This window comes from Falco rusticolus, chromosome 4, assembly GCF_015220075.1.
Source record: "Falco rusticolus isolate bFalRus1 chromosome 4, bFalRus1.pri, whole genome shotgun sequence".
Classification (NCBI taxonomy): Eukaryota; Metazoa; Chordata; class Aves; order Falconiformes; family Falconidae; genus Falco; species Falco rusticolus.
Genome location: NC_051190.1, coordinates 111,010,984 through 111,030,506, shown reverse-complemented (window position 1 = coordinate 111,030,506; position 19,523 = coordinate 111,010,984). Strand labels below are relative to the sequence as shown.

General features: G+C 43.7%; 1 long non-coding RNA gene across 1 annotated transcript; it reads left to right on the top strand.

Annotated features, from left to right (window-relative positions):
- Positions 1–1,748: 1,748 nt before the first annotated feature.
- Positions 1,749–18,221, top strand: LOC119145757. The gene is made up of 3 exons (XR_005103521.1): positions 1,749–1,909; positions 2,300–2,395; positions 16,738–18,221. It is a non-coding gene; the product is annotated as an uncharacterized LOC119145757 (long non-coding RNA).
- The last annotated feature ends 1,302 nt before the right edge of the window (positions 18,222–19,523 follow it).

Here is a 19,523-nt window from a genome sequence, read left to right as displayed (position 1 = left end):
AAATAGGATGGATGCTCAAGGCAATGGGGTAAGACAGGAGTAAGTGGGACAGCAGAGAGAGGAGAGAGCAGTAGTTAGGATACAAAGTGGCAGGTAAACGTCATTTGTTGCTTTCCTTTCAGGTTTTCTGGGTTCCCCCTTTCTGAGTTTGAGAAGGACGGTGTAGTTTTGGGTTACAGCTGTAGCTGAACCATCATTCCTAACACTTTGCTGGTGTGAGAGACTGCGCCGGTGAGACCACCATCGCCACAGCAGATGCGTTGTCTCAGCATTGCTATGGCAGGAAACGCATGCCATCCCCACAGGGAATGATCTGTACATTGGTAAGGCAGGAGGGTAACGCCGCTGCCACCGCAGAGATTGATCTATACATTGTGAAAGGAGGAAACCGACGGACGCCATGGAGCAACGGGGGAGGCTGGTCCTGCACAACCCAACCAAACCCCTGTGCGTGTGCCCAGACTTGGGGTCAGGGGGGTCAGGGTGCCCGGAGGCCCCTGAGGAATGTTGGGCGCGTACACCATTGCTGGGGGGGTGTGTGTGGTTGAGCAGAACAGCTTGTAGCAACTCCATAAAAAATGGAACCAACTAACATGGGACGGAACGTTCCCCCACCGGACCAGGAAACGAATCGGACCGTCGGGACGCCGCAGCTCCGGGGTGGTAGCTATTGCTCTGAACTCTTTCTTTTTTTTTTTCCTTCTTTCTTTCCTTCATTTCTCTCTCTCTCTTTTTTTTTTTTTTTTTTCCTCTCTTCCTCTCTCTCCCTTTGCATTTGCAGATTTATTGTTTGGCAAATAAGGTTCCTTGGCTCTTGACTCTGTTTTGAGTCTTAATTCTGTTCCTGAGAACACAAACAGAGCCACGCTCTGGTCTCAGACTGGGTGTAGTTTGTTTGACAGACTTAAACAAAAAAAAATAATAATCAGGGCTGAGGCAAAATAATTGACCCCAAATCTATATTGGGACCTGGAATCCCATCCCTTGATTAAGATACCTGCTGTGAGGCCAGCCGTGTCACCTGGAGTACTCCCTGGGGTGGGATCGATAACTGCTCCTTCTGAAAGAGCATGTAGACAAGTATTTTAGTTTTAAAAACCAAACAGAAATTAAGGCCCTCCTTTCTCCCCCTGTGCCTGTCCTCGGATGGGCATGCCTGTCCTACCTGCTTTGTATATGTGCCCTGACAGCCATTGTAGTGCTTGCTTTTCTTTTCGTTTTTTTTAATAACTGAAGCTCAGTTAGTTGTGTTTCATCTCATCCCGGTATTTTTGAAAGACTTGGCACTCTGATACATTTTGCTGTGTCCCCTCTCTTTTTTGGTTTTGCTTTTATACTTTTTTTTTCATGCCTCTTAAAAACCTACTCATACGTGGATGTATCCATGCAAATGTGCCCTACCATTCCCCGGTAAGAGGCAGTGTAATTAATTCCAGAGACTTTCCACTGAAAGAAACCTTTGCCTTCCCCTGAACAGTGAGAGCCGTTCAGTTGTACTGGAAAGCTGCATGTGGGCCAGGCGGAGAGACCCCCCCAGCCCTCCCAGCACTTTCTGAAGGACTGCTGTATTGTCACCTGACGGAGTCACTCATTTCCAGGTAATTGGCTTTTTAAAGGGCATCTATAGGACCCAAATAACTCCTGGCAGGCTGTTTGTACCATTGACCTGCCAGGTTAGCAAAGGTTAGACTTAATTGCCTCATTTATGGCTAATGCATTCCATTTTTGCTGTTACTTTTTCTCAGAGGATAATTGCTCGGACCTGTATTTTTGTTTCTGAAATCTTGATGAATAAAAAAAAGGGTCTTGCTCTGTGGATAGAGGTGTTACTTTCATCAGGAGAGACAGCAGTCACGTGAAATCTTTACGTTAAGGAAGTGACCACATACGTGGATGAGCGGTTGTCCAGGTGCGTCTTGCTCAGCCCTTTGACGGCTCAGATTTCCCACAGCGCTCCCCTGGCACATCCCTTGCTTATTGCAAAGGGAAGGCAGTTTTCAGGTGCGTTGTGTCCAACGCTGCTCTTCTCCCACCTGTCCAAGGAGAGCATATGCTCTGTGGGTACAGGGGTGCTGTGAGGGATGCTCATTCTGGGCCTCTGCAAGCGTGGCTCCTCCTGCCACAGGCTGTGCTTGAGCATCCCTCTGTGGGCAGCAGCTGTCGCTGAAACAAGAGGAGACACAAAGCACCTTTTGGGCTGGTCTGAGGTGTAAAACCAGCACCGCTCCTGTGCACTCTGCAGAGTGAATCCTGATGTTTCTACAAATGCATTTCGTATGTATCTTCTGTTTGTCCGCAGATTTGAGCGGTGAGGGTTGGAGCAGACCTGTGGCAGCACACGCTTCAGTCTTGTGGGAACAGTCATGCCTGTGTAATCTGCCCTTTCTAGCAGCAGGTGATGTTTCTTTTTTGCTAGGAGTGAAATGAGACCTGCAGCCTCCAGTGCTTCTGTTGCAGTTTTGTGAGACCAACACTCTACACACAGTTGTGTTTTTTGTTTATTTTATGGCTAGGATAGTTCTGGCAGTAGGTTTTGAATGAACAACTGTTGGACAACAGTGTCATGGCTGTCAAGAGGAGACCTATACCCCAGCTTTCATTACCCGTCTCTCTGAGGTCTCTGAGTGCCGGGCCATGGAGCCAGGGGAAGAGCCTTCTGTCGCTGGCACCCCAGCGCACCCTGAAGCTGCCCGCGGTGGGGGTGGGCTGTGGGTTAGGTGTCTATCCGTCATGGGCCTCAGGTGCTCAGTGCTCTGAGCCCACCTTCACACCAGTGATAGAGGTGCCAAGTTGTCAGGTCTGGCTTTGTCCATAGCTCGGTTCATAAGGCTTCCCTGGATTAATTCCCATTTGGTTAAAATTACATCTTTTAGATAAAGAGCTGGTCCTGATTGACAGTTTTCCTTTGATAAAAGTGCTTCTGATGTTCTTGTTCACATGGTGAGGGGAGTTCATAACTTCACTTTAAATGCTTTCAGAGGTGGGGAAGGGCAAGAAGAGCATCAGCATTAGTTTCTGATGTGCTCAGGGGACATCGTACTCCTCATGGTGTTTCCCCTATGGGAATGGTCCCACTAGTGGCACCTCCAGGAGCAAGGTGGCTGCTTTATTCTGTCCCTTATTTGTAGAGCTGAGTAGGACCATCTGTGAGCCAGACATGACCCACTGGACTTTTCCGTCTGATCTGTTGCCTTCATGTGGGAGTGCAGGAATATCTATTTGGCCAACTTGCAAACTGTGAAAGAGCTCGAATGCTTCTTACCATGCTGGTGCTCCATTTTGCTGAATCTGTGCAGGAGGAGAGCACTGGGTCGAAGATGCAGCCGAACAGCAGAGAGGAGGCTGGTTCAGGGGATAACATCAGGCTGAGGTGCCATCTCTCGTTACAGATTTTTGGGAACATGTGTGTGGTGCAAGAGATTAACAGTGAAGGTAATCAAGGAGACAAATTACTGTTGGGTGTGATGGATCTGCCATCATTTAAAGCATTGCTAAATGTCTTTATAAAACGTGTGTTGTACTTCTTATGGGAGTGGTGGGTTTAGTGCTGGAACTTCTGGTGTGAACGCCTTCAGGGAAGTGTACTCCTGCTGGTTTTGGGAATAAATCCCTGAGGAAGGCTGTCAGAAATTCAGTTGTGGTCACTGGCAGCATTTATAGAAAGGAAGGAAGGAGAGATGAGCAAATAAAGAGTGATCACAGATGCTAGTGAGCATTGGGTTTCATTTGCAGAACCGTTTAAGAACATTGCTTACTCTGTTGGCCCAAATCTATGCTCTGTTTCTTTCAAATCACCAGCCTTCCTGAGGAGAGAGTAACAAGCCACATAAACAGTTGGTTATTTTTGCTGTGGAAGGTGGTTGTGTCAGTCTTTAACCACTTAGTTGTCAGTCTCAGTGTGAAGATTGTTTTTTTCATGACATTGAAATGAGAATTTTGTTCTTCTTGGAAAGAAATGCAAAGCTGACTACAAATGTTTGTTTAAAAAGAGCTCCAAGATTTTTAAAGACACTTAAGGGATAGTTTAAAACGGTAAAAAAAAGGATTATACATTTAAGCTTAGTTTTGTGGAAACTAGCAAAGATATTTTTGTTGTAATTTGTCCTTCTGGAGGTTTTGATCTAATGTGAACTAAGAACCAAATTTTTAAAATGGTTTTGGCAGAGTGCACATGGTTTAGGTGCTGTCCTGAATAAGGGAAAATTGTATTCCCGATCTTGGCATGCCTGGTTAGAGGGATCCAGGAGACAGGAGTTAGCGGGGGATCCCTGCCTGTCCCAGGATGTGCCTTAGGGATAACCTTCGACTGCACAGTCTGTTCTCCCTGACCAGGACCCTGAGGTGCATGCACGCATGCGACCGCTTGTGTTTCCCTCTGCTTGCTTTGGATGACTGGACTAAACCCTGAGGGTCAAAGATCTGCTCCCTCAAGGGCACCATCCCCATCAAGTCTGAACACGTCAGTGAAAGGCCACAAAAGGGAAAAGCCAATCTAATGAAAACACGTGGCTAGCGGGACCTTGGTAATTAAACACCTGCATGCAGCAACTGTAGGACTAATTACTGCAGTCAGAGCAGCCATTCAAACACAGTTGTACTCAACCAGTGCCCTCAGCGCTAGCAGATGTTCAGAAGCAAACAGCACACTGCTCAGCGCCCCACCTTCACCCGCTTCTGGCTTGGTGCTGATGAAACCTTCAGCTTGTTTTATCTTGCTCCTCGTCTCCTTCTCGCCAGGGTCTAATCTGCGAAATGCGGTTTGACTTTGGGTGCCAAAACTTACATATTGAGGATTAAATGAATGCCACAGAGATCCTGAAATTGTATCAAATGCTTACCTTGTTCTTGCTGAACCCAAAGCGGTGAAGCTACTTGCTTATACTACTGATTTAAAAATGAAGAAAAAGAAAATAGAAACACTGTAATGTGCAGCCAGGTAGTAAAAGAAATGTACTTAGAAGCAAATGTTATGGTTCTCTGTGTTTATTCTTGAAATTGTATCTCAGGATTCAGTGATCCAAGTGTCGGGTATGGCAGTACAGCACTGGAAGAAGACATGGTTCTGTGAACACTGATCATTGTGGAGTTGCACTGAGGACTGGAAAGATTTTAATCCGTGTGATTTGATTTAGGTGATCTGCCACTTGGGTGCTCTCCCAAACATCACCAACACTGATTATTCAGTTTTCCTTGAGCTTAAAGTAGTTTGACTGAGAAACAGGATTGCTATTTGAATCACCTGTAGCAAGGTCCCTGCTAAACAAAACCATGATGAGAATAAGTAAGAAAAACCTGGGAGCATTACTTGAGGGGAGATGGGGGTGGGAGCGGAAAAAAAGTGGGGCAGAGCAAAGATTAATGCCTTTGAGCAACTGGTGCAGTAATACTTCATTTAGATTTTCTTGAGAGACTGACTACAGCTAGGTTTTTGTTTTGGTTTTTTTTTTTAATTTTTTGTTTGTTTATTTGAAGATTACAAAATCTGAGATCTAGTTTGCCTGTGGATAGCCAAACAGATATTTTTTTCCCCTGAGTATTTTCATACTTCTGAAAATTGCCAAGTCTTCAGAAGTGCAGAATCTTGTGGCCAGACTTTTTCTCCACTCCTACAAAGGTGCTCGAAGTAAACAGAGTAAGAATTTGTTTTCTAGGTGCAAAATTTTAATGATTTAATCCCAGACCAATAATTCTTCCTTTTTATTTAATTACAAAAGTTTGCTGCATGAAATGTCTCCAAATGTTGCCTAACACTGAAAACCAGGGTGAGCTTAAGCTTCTTGTTTGGTATTTTCATATGACTAAGAAAATCCTGTAATAAATGTGTGGTCCAATTCTCTAGGATACAGAGTAGCCCTTCCATCAGTCTCTTCCACCTCAATGTTGTGCTTCAGATTTTGAGATTATTTTTTCGCTGTGATGCGGAATATGTGATCGTATCAAGGTGAGGGAGCTTTCGATCAAGTGACAGAAGATAGTGAAAGTGGATTTATTCCAGGTATTAATGATAAATTTAATTTGCGCAATTAGGCATCTGTTTTCAGCGTGGGGACATGCGTTCCTGGTGGCTCCATCCTGTACCACTTCAGTACCACTAAAATGTATTGAGATGAAATCCTTGCATGTGCTCTACTGAAGTGCCAGTCCATTTGCAAAGTCTTTTAAGCTCTCTTAAGATGCTTTGCATTTTTGTAACATTTTTTTTTCCTCCTTCCTGACGCTGCAGATTCACTAGCTCATTTCTATCTTTCTGCTGTCTGCACAGGCTGGATTTCTTTGAGTTTTGAGGCAGGTTTTCGAAGCCGGCAAGGGTGTTCTCTCCAAATAACAGCAGATCTGATGCCCTTGTACTCACTCATTTCTTTCTTAGAAGGCTTTATGAAGTAAACCCTCATGCTCTGCTTGTGTTTCCAGTGCCTCACAAGTAGCAGGTTTCAGAAGTGAATGCTGAATCTGGTATGTACCAAAACACATGGAATGGGTGTTTACGGGCAGCTGGTGCAGAAACTGGTAGTGTGGTGCTGCATCCCTCTGCCCTGTGCTGCTCTCTGGCTTCTCTGTGCTGAGTGGGATCACCCGTGCCTTTTGGGACAGCTCTGTGTGCTGGTGTGTCTCCTGTTGTAGAGCGTGGCCATGGCAAGGCGTTGGTGGTGGGGGCCTCTGTAAGGAGAGGCTGGGATCTGTCCCATGCTGGGCATGGCTGGCTCCGATGGACCCACTGCAGGACACAGCTGAGCCCGTCAGCCAAGCTGGTGCTGCTGCTGGGAAAACGTATTCAAGAAAGGGCAGAAAACACTGGATGGGCAGAGGAGGAAAGAAGAAAAAAGAGTGAGAAACAATGAGGTTGGAGAAGGAGGAGATGCTCCAGGTGCAAGAGCAAATACCGCAGCCCATGGAGAGCTTATGCCAGAGCAGACTTTCCTACAAGGACTGCAGCTCATGGGAAGCTCATGCCAGAGCAGAGTAAAGATGTCAAGAGGAAGGAGCTGCAGAGAGCAACTGTTGTGTATCAACCATAATCCCCCATCCCCCCCCCGTGCCCCTCGGCATGGGTAGAAGAGGCAGGAGAAAAGGAAGGAGGTTGGATGTGGGAAATTGGGGAGGAAAGGTGTTCTTTCAAGTTATTTTTTTTGTTTCCTACTACCCAAATCAGTAATCAGATGTTGATTTTAATTGGCAATGAATTAATTTTCCCCAAGTTGAGTCTGTAACGTTAAGCAATCTCCCTGTTTTTATCTCAACCCGCAAGCTTTCTCATTTCTGTTCATCCTATTTACTGCCCTGTAAGTAGGCCCTTCTGTGGGGGCAGGGAGTGAATGATCGGCTGGGTGGGCATCTGGCTTGGTCGAGGCTAGCCCACCACACCTGTTCACAAAGACTGATCTCCAGTTCAGTTCTGGAAAGCCTGCAGTTTAAATGCAGCTCATGGTCCAAACCAAAGGATTCTACTTCGAGAGAGCCCTAAGCCTCCACCTAGGCTACTCTGTGACAAGATTACGGCTGGTTTCAGCATGAGTTTCTGCCATAGTGAGGACTGATTTTGCAGTTACATTTCTAGGAAAGATGTCTTTTTGTGTCTTTTAAGGTATTAGGACCCAAAGGTGTTGTAATGGCAATGAAAATGTTGATTTATGGGGTACAGTGCCCTAGTGGAGGTATATTTATGAAGTCTTGGCCTGGGCCTGCATCCTGAAGTTGTGATCCAGCTTTTACAGAGAAGGTGAAGTCAGAATGTTGTCCCAGATGATGAGGTGCTTGCAATCAGGGAACAACAACGTTGGATTTGATTGGTTCAATGTGGGAGAGGTGGGGTAGGGAGAATAGGTGGCATCTTCCAGTGGACTCTCAGTGTGGGTCCAACTGATCCTCCTCAAAGATGTACCGTTTCTTAATGTACAACCATTTTTGCAATCCATATACGTGTATATGCAGACACACTGTTGATGCACGTGGGGTATGTATTTAACAGGAAGGGCTAATAGCCATTGTGTCACACAAGAGCAGAGCAATATGATATAAAAACTGTAAATCAAGACAGACCTCTGAAAGTGAGGAAGTGTCTGAACAGGAATTTATGGGTTTTGATGCAGAAATTATTTTGTCTGTCATTGGTGCTTCATAGCAGCCTAGACTATATAGTCATAATCTTCCTGTCTGGAAATAAAAATCTATGGGTGCCTTTGGTAAATGTTACAATTGCTTCTAGAGCATCATCCTTGGTATTATCATCCTCAAAAATAAATCTTGCTACCTTTATTAGCCCGATGTTCCTTTATGGCCATTGCTAAGAAAAAGAAAGAACACTTTGTGGAGTCAAGATTAAATTTATACTGTTCATTATTAGTGACTAACTTAAGATTTGATACACTGAGGAGATTGTAGTCTGCTTGCAGTTAGGTGGGTTTTATATCTAGAGTTTATAAATTGCAAAAATATGCCATTATGTAACATCCTCTTTTTGGTAGGTTTACCTGTTTGGCAAATCTGAACAGTGACATGCAGAACTACTTGTTTCTCCAAAGACATAACAAATCTTGTTCAATTGTTCAAACTTTTGGCCCCAAAACAGCACTAACAGTTTTGTCTGTTGTATCTTTCCTCATGATTTATGACTGCAGAATGCCAAAGAAAGTGAGTTAATAAAACTGTCAGGTATTACAAAACTCAGTCACCTATATATTACTATTGCTTGTTTAATCATAATCTGTTCTCATTCTTGTCTTTTCTAATTAGTGTGTCCCTACCTGCAGTCATATCCTAGAGAGCTATGAAAAGGTTTAGTCATTTAAGATTTAGCAAAATTAGGTGCCTAAGTCCTAAAAGGTTATTTTCAGATGTTTTCAAACCTCCTTCAGGACCTAAATGACGAGTGTGCTTGTGGGCTATAGAATTTCCATCCTATCTGTCAGGCCCTGTGTCTGCAGGGCAGCAGCTGGTATGTAAAAGGTCTGCTGGAAAGAGTGGTCATAGACACTCTTGCCCAAAAAGATGGGTAGTGTTAATCTGTCCCCAATTCTGTGGGGTCGGTTGGTGCTTATGACGTTTATCGATGGGATATGAGAGACCTGGCGTGAACTAGCCATCCATTTCCTTCTCAACACCTTGCTCTAATGATGTTGAAGTGGGAACTCTTCAACAATAGGGGAAGTATAGGCTCTTCCCCTATACCCACAACGTTGCTCGTTTCTTTCACCTGTGAGAAGAAGTACAACTCCGGTCCGACAACGTGGCTTCCGGCAGGCTGAAAACCTTCCTCCCCCTAAAGAGCTGCGAAAGTCCCGCAGCTTTAGGAGCGCAGGTGTGTGGATTTGAATGCTCTCTGACTGCCACGTGTGCAGGAGTCTTGTCTGTGGCGCGGCTGGGAAGCCCGGACAGTGATGGTACTGTACAAAGGCTGGTGGCTGCTCACAGGCAAGGTCTGGAATGGCTCCTGCTCTGCTTTGGAAATGATCTGGTGTGTTCTACAACACCTGTGAATCCCAACCTGATACAGATATTTAAGCCCTGGGAAACACTGGGTTTGAAGACAGAATTTGCTTAGTGAATACCTCAGATGAGTCCCTCAAATGTTCTGACTGGTGTTCTGGAGTTAATTTTGTACTGGGAACCTTTCTCTATGATTCAGAAGTACAGATCCCTCTCCAGGTGCCTGAGAGGAGGTTGCCCATCACAGAATCAGAGAGTGGTTGAGGCTGGGAGGGACCTCTGGAGGTCATCTGGTCCTGCTCAGGCAAGGCCACCTGCAGCCAGGTGCCCAGGACCTGAGTATCTTCCAGGAGGGAGACTCCCCCAATCTCCCTCCCTTGTGGCACTTCTGAAAAGAGTCCTTTCATTGCATGAACAGTGGTAGAACAGACTGATGCAAAAATGGTAATATCTGCACAGATCTGACCATCTGTGAGAAAGAACATTTCCTACCAAGGCTGAGTTCTGACAAAGCACCCACAGAGTAAATTGGATGAAAGGAGAAATGGGAGAGAGAAGTACTTCTTGGCTGACTGCAGTCATGCTCAAAATCCTGAACATGCCCGATTCCCATCAACATGCATCTTGCATGAAGGTACCTCTTCACCTTGAAGAACTGGGTCCCAGATCGGTTGCACGCTTCTCATGTCAAATTGTACATTCTGGTAAAAATGGCCCCAGTGTAGACAGTGTATCAGGATCAAAAGGGCCAATTATTCACTTTTCCTACTTAAGTTTAGTAGTGATAAACAGTCTTTAGCCAACAGACTGTTTGATTCCTTTCATGAGATGTTTCTGCTCGCTTTGCCGTGCTTCACTCTGAAGGAGCTTCTTTCATTTTAAACTGAAAGGGCAGAGAGCAGATGCTGTCTGTTGTGAGGGCTGTTGTTTATTGCATGTGAACACGCTTTGAAAAACTGTGGGCACTTTTAGCCTTCAGCTGTTGGGGTTTGGCTGGTGTTTTTGTTTTTTTGGTTTGGTTTCCCCCCCTCCCCACTAACATTTTTACATTAATAAATTCATATTTTTTAAAAAGAATTAAAAAAAAAATACATTTTTTTCTTGTATTTTAGCTTTGCATGGCAGCTGCTTTGAGATATGTTTAATAGCCTCTCTCCCTCCCAGCAAGGGCCTAGGGATAGCTCCTGCCTGGGATTTAGTTGTTTCGAAATGCTATTACCATACAGGGTATTGACAGCTGTCAAAAATCCCCTGGAGAGCTAAATCTGGGTAGATGCTACTGGTCCACTGTGGACCACTACTGTGGCAGAGACAAATGGGTCTCGATTACAGGCTGCGGTCGCAGATGGCTACAAATCATACCATCAAGGATGTGGATATCTTGAGATTCAGACTCTGATATTCAGATGTGTTGATGATTTATTGCTTTCCTGGAAGCTGTAAGAATTCGGTACTCAAAAAGGATCTAGGCTTATTGATTTTTTTACTGCAAGCAGCATGTAATATCCTTAAAAAATTGCCCTTTCCCATTGTTAGAACAAGTTAGATTTCTTGTCTACTTTAGCAAAAATGAACTAAGTTGTTTGGCTTAGGTGACAGCAACTCTTCCTTAATGCTTTTCAGCAAATGAGAATAAATCTAATGCTGATAGCTGACTACTTGATGACTCAAGGAAAATTTTGTTTATCAGACCGTAATACATAACTTTGAAGAAACAAAAACCGTAGCGTGGTGGCTTATGTTAACCCACTCTCGGTGATTCATCAGTAGAGTTGGGATTTAGTGACTTTCATGCCAGTAATCAAGTAAGAAGCAAAACCTCCCTTACTAGTTGGCTGGCAACTTCATGCCTTTTTTTTGTAAAACTGTTTTAAATTCAGGTTTACCTCCTCTGAGGCATGTTATAGCCTGAATCATTTATTTTTACAACTTACTCATGAAATCTTGCTTTGTTCTATTTTCCAAGGGAGAAAATAGCTCAAACTTTGATAATTGTTCTCTGATTATTTTTGTTTTCAGAAATTGGAAGGTATAATAAATCTCTGGCTTTTTGTTTGAATGGTCTGCTGTGCATAACCTGTCGACCTCATTATGTGGAGATCTTACAGCCCTGAAGTGTAATAAAAATATAATCTTAAACCTAATTTGCATCTTTTTGATCTGTTGCATTCACATAAGGACCAACATAATGCTTATTCTCATTAGGCCTCCAAAATGATAATTACATGTGACTTAAATGGCTTGCGAAGTGCCGGTATTCCGGTAGCGTCTAGTTCTTGGACCTTCCCTTTCTTGAAGTCAACTTCATCTCATGTAACGTGCTTCTGGGGTTGTTCCCTGAGCACTGAAGGAAACAGTTTTGTAGATGGTCTGTGGTTTAGATGTCCCACAGTGACTATCCCTCACTTTGTATATGTTGTAATTGCATCTCTGGTGTGAGATTCTGCAGGAGTTTGCTGTGATCAACCTGCTACACAGTGTGATGAAGCCAGGTGGTTGGCATGTCTGCCGTTTGAACTAGTTTTCTTCCAGCTTCTGCTATTTGTCTTCTGTCTGTAAGTTTTTTAAAAAATTGTCTGCTAACCAGGACTCCTGGTCTTCGGGCAGAACCTCAAAAGATTTTGGTGTGGAAGACTGTAATCAGCTGATGAGTTGATGACCAACCAATAGTCTTTTGATAATAAATGCGACTCAGATAATAATTTTTCACATTTTATTTATCGTCTCCTGACATTAATCTCACCTACTTGTGTTTGTGTAGCTTGTGCTGAATGTCTCAGTTACATCAAACCGGAGAAGGAGCAAGGAAAACTTTGGTTCGTTCCACTGCATGTGGTCCTACGAGAAATGTCCTCAGGAGAAGCTGTACCAAAAGAAAAGGCGGATTTGTGCTTCTGTGCAGTCTGAGAAGTTTTACAACAGTGATTTATTTAAAGTGCTAATCTAAAGGTATCCGGCTAATTTTAAGTATCGTTGCAATGTATGGATGGGGCATAGAGCAGAGGAGATTGAATAGGACTTCTCGAGGGGATAGTCAGGTGGAAGATGGAGCTCTGTGTAGGTGCCCCTGGCTGTTCCAAACCCACATGTTTTGATGTAGAAGACATCACAAAGCAACGCGCCTGGGAGATGGGCCCTCACGAGCAGTGCAGGGGTTGTTTGCAGGGTGTAGTCTGGTGACGGGTTAAGTGCGTCTGAGCCTGTGCCTGCTCCGAAATGGCCACTGCTGCCCTCAGCCTGCCTGCTTCTGCTCCTTTTCCCGTGCCAACGTTGACTGATGAGCAGCTGTGAGGTGAGATTAATCTGTTTTCAGCCAGCCAGCAATCAGTCAGATTTTTCAGGGTTAATTTTCAGCTGCATGTCAGCTCGTGGGTCTGCCGGCTGGCTGGTGCACGTGGCTGGGGGCAGAAATACCCCTTGTGGTGACAACGTATCTTCATCCAACTGTGAAAGCGCACCGGGAGGGAATAGACCGATCTGCCGGACCGAGGGGCTAGTCAGGTAATGAACAACAAGTTTGTTTGGATCTGCCTTGTGAACGTCGGCAGCGCCGCTCGTCGTGGGAGCAATTGCTTTGTGTGGGAGAAAGAGGGAACAGACAGTGCCACTCAGAATAGCCCCTTACGTATTAAGACTGTAAGCAGTAATTTCCCCCTCTGAACACCCATCCTATGCTACTGGAAAGCTTTTTTTTCTTCGATTAGCTTTTCTATAGAGTGCTTTTTAACCATTTCTGCCGGTACTATTGTCACGGGGGAAATCCCAGACCTGGACCACTCTAGTAACAAGCTTTACAGTTGTGATGATTTTGAGTGAATTTAACCCAGGCATGATTAAGCTTTGATTATTTTCATTATGTGATATTTTTAATAAGGTTTCACACTCTGTGTTTTAGCTTTCTTCTTAACTTTCTAATTTAAAGGGAGAAAGTTGCATCTGTCAATATCGGAATGCCTCCAGTGTTTTTGGCCATGCTTCTCTACCAAAGCTTACTGAAGTTAACGCTGTTAAAGTTGGAGCTTTTTCTTGGTTCTCTGTCTTGAAGTCCAAATGTTGTTTGCCGGGAAATGTTTCATCATCAGACCTTTGCATTAGGAGCATTTTCTTAACATCTTTTTTGTGTCTCTCCACGTATGCTTGCGTGACCAAACGGAGCAGTTTGCGTGGCTCTGCTTGCCTCACTAAAAAGTGAACAAGTGACGATGTATTTGAAGCATTTTGCAGAGTATGCATTCACAAATGGACCACGTGCATTATTAACCTTGCTTTAGCAACAGTTGGCTTGGACGAGAAGCAACTGTATAGACAAGCGTGTTAGGGAATAAGGATGTTTGTCTGCAGTGTCCTGAGAGGTGTATGCCGAGTAACCTGGCAAGTGGAGTAAGGGAAGAGTGACACTGGCTCTGCCTTTGCTGGGACTTTGCTCTAAAATAAAGAGCAAACCTCAAGTGTAGATGAGTAAATCTGCACGGAAAGCTTGCTCGGTGTCTCGTGTTTGTGTCGTTGTGGCTTATTTTGTCTGCACTTGTGATTTGCTGTGGTGCTGGAATCAACAAGGAAGTATAACTGTACTTTGGCAGGTATTTTTGGATACTTAACTGGAATCTCCGGGTTTTGGACAAGAACAGTGATAGCAGTCTACTGGAGTATTTAATGCTGAGCAAGGAAGGCTGAGGTGCCATGCACTGAATATTCGGGAGTTTCTAAGTTAATTAGATCTAACTGAGATCTTCCCGGTTTTGCTTCAGGCAAAGAGTGACAGACGATCAAGGGAAACCCTTAGCTTGTAGCCTTTCAGGCATTTAAGGCTCTTGGCTTGGTCTGTTTACATCTCCTTACTTCAGTCTACACCCTTGGATAGTCTGGAGCCTTCTGAGTTTCTTGGGATTTACATAATACGCTAGCGCTCTAAACAAACTTACTGGGTTTCTGAAGTGTCTAAAATGCATCTTTGATTACTTTGCTAGACTTAAATGGGATTTTTCCGTATGGTCTTGTGTCCCTTTCACTTCAACACATGGGACTGTGTCTGGAGCAGGCCCAGCTCTGCAGTCTGAGGTTCTGCAGAGGAGGTGACGTGTGGAAGAGCTGTTGAGCCACATCAGCAGCTGCCTTGTTTAATACGGAATAGCCAGAAAGCTTTCTCATGGTGGTCTCGGCACCTCAGCAGATCTATTTGAGCTGGGTGGCCAGTCACCAGTGCTAAAATACTTATGTTTGATCCTTCTTGAATGCCTGAGTTCTAGGCATGAATCCAGGAGTTTCTTTTGGTAAAAAAGATTTTTAAAGAAAAGACATTTTTCCCCAGTTAAGTGTTATAAATATAATAATCTCCTTCCTGCTATCTATTCAAAGAAACAAAGAAAAGAAAATGAAAGATTTGGTTGAAATGGAAGTATTAATGAATTTGGTAAACTTGGAAACTGACTGCACATCTTGGTTTGCCATTTTAATGAAAATTTGGGACCTTTCAACTGAGCTTAGTAGTATGAATTTGAAGATCAACTGAAATTGAAGAGTAAAAGAAAAAAATGCTCAAGTTCTGTAATGGTGCGTACCCCATGATTTAAACAACGCAGTGGTATAGTGAAAAGGGAATGTTTATTGTTAAAACTTCTTATACTACAAGAATGAGCAGTCTTGAACTGGTTTGTGAAGGCTCCAAATGAACCAAAAGAGGTCTTTCATTGCATAGCATCTGGCCAACAGTGAAAATCACTGTTACAGAAGGCTTTGTTCCCCAAAGGCTTATCCGTGCCCAAAACCATAGAAAAGAAGAAAAAAACCTTTGCCTTTAAATATTGCCTTTATATATAAATATATAAATACTGCCTTTATATATAAATATATAAATATTTGCAAATATAAAAATATTTTCCTTCATATATAAATATATATTAAAAATATTTTTGTTTGAGGATGTGCCCAAACTTCAGGCTGTTTGAAGCAGGGAAGTTCTGTGGGGGAGGTATCGCTGCAGACTTGCCCAGCTCTTGTTCTGTATCGGAGGCTGCTGCTGCTCGTCGCTGTGGGAGCCTGGCTATGGAGTAGATGGCTCCTCTCTCAGGTCCGGAGTGGCTGTTCTTATTAAATATAGCTGTTCCAACAAGATGCTACAAACCTAGCTAACATTGCTCATGTGCTGCAGACTTTAAGAAGCAACAACTCCCAGAATGTGTTTTCCCCTAGAAGCCATTTGATAGAAGCAGCAAGCAATTTTTCTGTAGGTGTTTGGAATGCTGCTGTGACTGCTGAAATTTGTTATGGTCTGTCCTTGTCCTGCAAAATTTTTCCACGGTTAAAGTTTTGTCAGGAAAATTTCTGCTCAGCTGTAGACCAGACAGTTTATGGGATGCAGTGTTACTGTCCTGCAGTATGTCTAGCTTTGGTTTCCCTTATTAAGGTTAAAGGAGAAGTGTGGTAGGGTTTAGTAGAGATACTCTGGTTTGTGGGGTGGGAGATAAAGCATTGAAAAAACAAGTCGAAGGAAGCCTTTGCACTGGAGAGACAAGACCATAACCAGGACATGGAGAGACAAGACCATAACCAGGACAGGATGGGGCTGAGAGCCGCTGGCTTTGTAGATTGACAGGAGAGGTGGTTTCAGAAAAAAGACTAACAACAAGAGAACTGTCAAATTTGAAGCTGTGTTTGCTTTATGAAGTGGCAGCTAACAGCTGAGAGGCCAGAGAACTGTATTCATAGAGGCAGGCTCATTATGGAAAGGAAAGAAAAGATTAAGCAAGCCACTGCTGATTCTCATTGCTTTGTGTGACTCAAAATCCAAGCTTGTAAGCCGTAATCCTGCCCTCCCCTTTCCTTCTTGCCTCTTGAGACCATTATTGAACATGCTAGGCAAAGATTTTATTTAGACTCCTTCTGAGACTGAAATGTGTTGACAAGCTGAATGTGTCAAGGATGCTTACATTGTGCTGTTGCCTAATAATAACAACAGCTCCAAACCACCGTGAGGCTTTTTTGTCAGGCTTGCAGCTCACACAGAAGACTTGAATGACATTGCTCGCTGCAAAATTGTTGGCATCTCTCCTCAAGAGTGACTAGCTTCCTGTGCTGCAGCCAAACTTCAACCACATCACATATTTTCAAAACAATTTACAGACCTAGGATCAGGGTATTTGTTCTTGTATTTAAAAAATGGAACATTTTACATTTTAAAAAATGGAACACTTTTTCCTTTTCTTTTGCAGGTTAGCTTTTTTTTTTTTTTTTTTTTTTTGTTGTTGTGGTAGGGTGGAATCTTCATAAAAGGAAAGCTTGCTTTGCAAAGTTTTCTCTGTTTTTATTATTTTGCAGTACAGAACTACTGTGCAGCGAGAGACCAGAAATCAAGCCAGAATCATTGTCGTCAAAGCAGCCTGGAATTGAAGGAGGATATAGACTCCAACAGATAAACCCACTGCTTCTACTATTTCAATCCGCACACTGGCTTGTGCATACCAATTACGTGAGCGGATTCAGGGAAAGTAACTTTCTCTTGACTTGTTGGACGTCAAGACTGATTGGTGCAATTAGCAATTAAATGCATTATCCCTTAATTGCAAACAGCACCAAAAAGGCTTGAATTAATGGGGAAAGGGATTTTTTAAATGTTTTTTGACCTTAGTCTTTTAAGTTGCGCCATGGGCACAGAAGACCACCACCACACAAAGCTCCGTGGGGCTGGGGCCTTCCTTTGCAGCCCCTGTAGCATTTTTTCTCCTTGGTTCAGTGGGATATGTGAAGTTCCACCCCACGGCCAAGCAGAATCAGAATTTTGTTGCTCCCCACCCCTGGTGATGGCTCTCCGAAGGAGTGACGGACCATCCATTCAGAGCACTTGGGCCACTGGTGGCACTGGCAGCCCAGCAGCCCCGTGGCCTTTCCAGGGCATTGGTCCAGGTGCTGGTTTGGGGGTGCTGCCTAGAGCCTTTTGGAGTGAGCGGTTTTGAAACAATTACCTCTTTCCACGTGGGACCAGCAGCAATTAGCAGGGCTGTCTGGGAAATGACGGGAGAAGGCTGTAGGCAGGACAGGTGCCATGGAGGTCTGCCCTTGGCCCCCCAACCCTTCAGCAGCCCCGAGTCCACAGCAACCAGGTCTCCTCCTAAGGCACCTGCTGCAGATGGGGCTGGAGCTGGCAGAGCTGCACGGGCTGGCGCAGACTGCCAGGCCACCAGCGGGACCGTTGGGGCATCACTGACAGGGCGGTGTCACACGGGTGGGTGAACTGATTGTGTGTGCCAGGTATGTTGTGTTTGGAAATGGAAAAGGCAGTTGCACAAGACCCTTTCTTCTCTTTACTACTCTCGTTTTCCATAAGGGAAAATACAGGCAAGTGAAGATTTTCATACCCACTTCAAGAATTCAGTCCTGTGTTTCCTGCAGATCATTTATTGCTGGATTTGGGATGCATCAATAAAACCATGTAGACATATTTCATTGTGATAAATTTAAGGAGATGAAGTGCTTCAAATGACCCCAGTACTCTTGCTTTTGTGATTTTTAAATTGTTTTTATGTTTTATTTTTTATTATTATTACAATTTTCTTAGACTCTGTGGAAAAAAGCTAAAAGGCTAATGTTTCAGATGAGGCTTCTCTGAGATGCACTGTCACTTGTGTGTTGGGTCTTTGACTCCACATGCTCTGGTTTAGCAAAATCCTAGAAAGAATCTCTGGCTACAAAACCTTTTTCTGATATAGTTGTGGCTAGAGATTAAGAAGGGCCTGCGGCACATGTCTCACCATCAAATTAGGATCAAAGGAAGGAAAACTAATCTTTGAATAAGCAAATAATCATTTCGGTATCCAATAACAGCATTATGTAATACAAAGTTATGTATTTGGCCTTGAGGAAAACGAGCATGAAATGATGGCTGACAGCAGCAGCGAGGTCCCTTTTACTCCACTCAGCTGTTCAATCATTAAAAAAAAACAAAACCAGAAAGACTTCAGCTGAATAAATGCACTCAGCATGGGACATCTGCCCTGTGTGCTCCTCAGGCATCTTGGCATCACTGGCAAAATGAGCTTTATAGTGGCAGTAGAGGGGTTTTGGTATAGAGAGGAGGGAAGTGAGGAAGGGCTCAGCCTGGCTGCCTGCTTTGCCTGCCCCAGCACAGAGGCTGAAGCTCACCTGTGGGCAGGGAGGGATTTCCCAGCTCCTCCCAAGCTCCAGGGAAACCTTGCCCTCTCTTGAGCGATACCAAGTTTGTCTTTGTCTTTTTAATGTTGTTGGTAAAAATGTGGCTATGAAAGTTTCAGGCAAGATTAAAATCCTGATGATGTACAAGGGACAAAACATGAAAAAAGTCATCTAAACCACTCCCCCCCCCCCCGCCTTTTCCAATACATATTTTGACATCAGGATCCTGTCTGTTGTATCTGACAGATATTTTTATTAATCCAAAACAGCTTTTTTTCCACAGGGGAAACAAACCGTGTATTTTTGGTTAGTGCTAGTTTGTGTTGAGAGGATGATTCAATAGAATAATCTAGCTGTTCTACCACTGATTACATACCTGGTGGATTTTATATTTCTCTTCTGTATTTCTGTTTATATTTCTTTATTTCAGCTTTTGCCAGGATTAAATCTTTTAAAACCTGTTCGGTACCCAGTTGCCTAGTTGCATGATGCTAATTTTCATCTTCTTGGCATCTTATTATCGGTAAGCCAGAGGAAGGAACTGGCATATCGGTTGTGCTGTATCATTTCTTTAACTTTTTGGACTTGAAATAATCAGTTAAATTACTTCCCTAGAAACAGTAAATATAGCTTTGCAAATTGCGTCTCCCTTATAACTTAAATTGTGTTCAAAGCCTGGCCTAACAAAATACAGGGGAAAAAAAGGGTTATTTCATGAATGTAGCATTAACAAAAAAGGATGGGAAGCATGTTGGGCAGATGCCAAGACTAACAGTCAGGTGGAGCGGCACAAGTAGAGATGAGACTGTACATCCTTCCTGTAAAGGAAGCTCTTTCTCTCGATTTCTTTTGCCATAGTAATCAGCCTTTATACTTGCTAGGGAACTGTAACGAGTTTGAGATACCAGTAGGAGTTTATTACATTTATAGCAGCCAATGCCTTTTTTCCCATTTGC